Consider the following 3,506-nt stretch of genomic DNA (forward strand, 5'->3'; position numbering starts at 1 on the left):
GACACGTCTTCGGAGTATAATCCATCTATTGGTTAACGTTGCGTAGTGCGTTGGATTACATAAAATTTTTGAAAATTGAATACGTTTACAAAATTTGAACAAAATATTACCACTTATAAATTTTGATAGATCCTTTTTTCATGAAATTGCTGAATAAGGATAAGTAAGTTGTTAATAATTTGATTAAGTGCAAGTAAAAGTAGGTTGTAAGAGCAAATATTATTCTTTAACATATACATTGCGTAGTAAAGGTCTAGTTTATAGATTTTTGAACTATGCATAATTTCCTGTAATGCCTATTTGATTCACACCAATAAAGTTTTCTCGAATAAATTTTATCAATTTTTATTAACCTTCCGTTACTCACGCTGTTGTATTTTGTATAACACGTGTAGGTTTTTGAACGCCATATTGTTATAAAGTTACAAATCGTTGTGTAACTAACGTATATTCTTCAATAAACTTGTAATGAGCAAAATGTCATAATTATTCAATGCATTAATACTTTAAATTGTTGGGAAAATTGATCAGCATAAACTGACATCACAGAAATGAAGCAATCAGCATATGAGGTGTACCGGAATTGGCCTGGAATTTTCTCTCGTTTCTTCATATGGAAAAATGGTGTCTGTATGCATCAAAACAATCAGCAATAATGTAAAATGTTTAAAATGTATCCGTCTGTTGGTAGTCGAGTAATTCGGGGTCAAAATTAGGGTATTTTTTATAATCAAAGTTCTACAGTTCCTAAACAAGCAAACATAGAGGTATACTATTTTCAGCAAAGTTGTGTATTTTTACTATTTGTGCAACTTTGTAATACATGAAAAAGTCATACAACAATTACGAAAAGAGCTAAAATAAAAAACTGATTTCACTAATTCATATACAATAAATAATATTTTTCTAGCTTCGCTGAAGAGATAGGGGGTTACTGTCTTCAGCAAAATTTCTTGTAATAATATACTCTAAAACTTTGCACAATACATCAATGTGTTATATTGAAACTGAAGAAAAATAATTTTTTTATTCCACTTTTAGGGGGATTAATCAAAATTTAAATTGCACCAGACGATAGAACTTTCAATTTCAAGAAATTCTTCCAAAGGTTCCATAAACCTAAAATCAAGTTTTCCCAGTCAAAACTCTAGTGCGCATGTCTTTTTGGCATTGGGCCATTGTGCGCTCGAATAACCTGTATTACAAAAGTTGGCGCGAGTGTTGGAGGGTTAATATCTTTTGATCGGCAAAACCAATTCTACTGAAATTTTGCAGATATATTTGCAGCATTAAAATCTCTAATCTGATGTCAAAATAATTCAAACTAGATAAATCATCTTAGATGAAATGGTTATAAATTATTATAAATTTTAATGTGTTGTATTCAATTGCTCGTAACTTTCAAATTGAACGTCCAATCAAAAAACAAATCAATAGTGATCTATTAGACTATGTTACCTTTCAAATGAGACTAATAGCGCCTAAGTCGGTTTAGCCATCTCTAAGAAACAGGCGATAATTATTACCTTGTCAAAACAGGATTTTTTTGGGATAACTTTTAAACTACTTGTTTGTTTTCAATAAAATTTACCCGAAAAATTTATCGTTAATAAGAGCTTTCATTCGATACCAAGATCGTTGAAATCGGTCACTTGGTTCCGGAGAAAATCGTGTCACGTAATTTTCACGTTTTTACTTATAACTTTTAAACGAAATGTCGGGCCTCGAACTAATTCAATAGTGATATACTAGGCAATAATACCTTTCAAACAAAAGTAATAGCGAACAAATCGGTTCAGCCATCTCCGAGAAACAGGCGATAGATAAGTTGCGCCCCGCACATACATACACACATACACACACACACACACACACACACACACACACACACACACACACACACACACACACACACACACACACACACACACACACACACACACACACACACACACACACACACACACACACACACACACACACACACACACACACACACACACACACACACACACACACACACACACACACACACACACACACACACACACACACACACACACACACACACACACAGACATTGCTCAGTTCGTCGAACCCTGTCGATTGGTATATGTTGCTAGGCCCTCCGGGCCTCGGATCAATTTCGTGTTTTTCGACCAATTCCTAAACCTTTGTTATAGTATAACAAAGGTAAAAAGATTTTGCTCGTTCAAATATAAGCGTTATTCGTATCACATATAATAATAATGAACTTGTTAAACGTCAACATATACTTGCGACGCCACACACAATCAGTAACTTCAAACGGCACACGGACAAACAAAATTCGCTATGACGGCGCCGCAGTGGAAACACCTACATTAGTTTCGAGTATGCGTGAAGCAGAATAGCGACTTGTTAAAGAGTGCAAAAGACAGAAATATGTCGGAAATAATTTTCACGCATTCAGCTACGGGCAGGTTTTGGTGCCATTTTGATTCAAGACTTATTTTTTAAAAGGGCGTATTTATTTTCATGTGTATTATGTTTGAAAGATTGTTTCTCGAAAACTATCGATTTTACAAAAAATGTGTCTAAACAAAAGTTGTAGAAAATTGATTTCTGAATTCGAAAATTATCAAGAGATTACCGTGATATCTTTGGAACAAGTGAAAGTACGCAAAAGACTTTGGGTAGTTTCTTCGTAAAGCCAAATGCTTCTCATCGACGGAGCAGTAAACAGCTCAGAATCGAATACTCAACCGTATCCCAAGTAATCAGACGTTCAAGAAGCATCAGATTACCAAACGGAATGATGACAGCGGTAGGAAACGCGGCACCACAGACCCGATGAATGCTAGCATGATAGTTGCTCATTCAAGTACAACCATATATTTCGAGTCAGGATGTGGCCAGAACAGGTTAAATTTTCGCTTTATTTTGCGCAAAAAACAATGACACGTTGTGAACTGCACGTGTAAAAAGTTCGGATGGCACGGAACTGGAGTGACAAACAGAACACGGTGGTCAAAACGTCGCTGAAAATTCTTTGTCTCGCAAACGATCTGTGAGTCACGTAAAATGAGTCAGCCGTTCATTACATTTTTACCTTCCTTGATACAGGTATATGGTAGGTGGCAGCTACCATCCTGGCATACTTTGCGTCTGTGGTGCCGCGTTTCCTGCCACTATCATCCTTCTCCTTGGTAGTCTGATGCTTCTTGAACGTCTGATTACTTGGGATATGGTCGAATGTTTGATTTCGAGTTGTTTACCGTTCTGTCGATGAGAAGCATTTGAATTTTCGAAGAAAGTCCCCTATTTTTTGTGTGCTTTTTCTTGTTCCAAAGATATCACTGTAATCTCTTAATTTATTTTAGTCAAATTCTACTGATATAAACAACATACTTTCAACTATTTTTAGTCAAAATTTCTGTTATGTTTACTCACGCGGTAAAAAGTTGCAAACTAATCAGTGTGTCCAATTTTTTCGTATACAGTTTTCAAAATACCCACAACTCAAA

Source organism: Sabethes cyaneus, chromosome 1 (assembly GCF_943734655.1).
Source record: "Sabethes cyaneus chromosome 1, idSabCyanKW18_F2, whole genome shotgun sequence".
Taxonomy (NCBI): Eukaryota; Metazoa; Arthropoda; class Insecta; order Diptera; family Culicidae; genus Sabethes; species Sabethes cyaneus.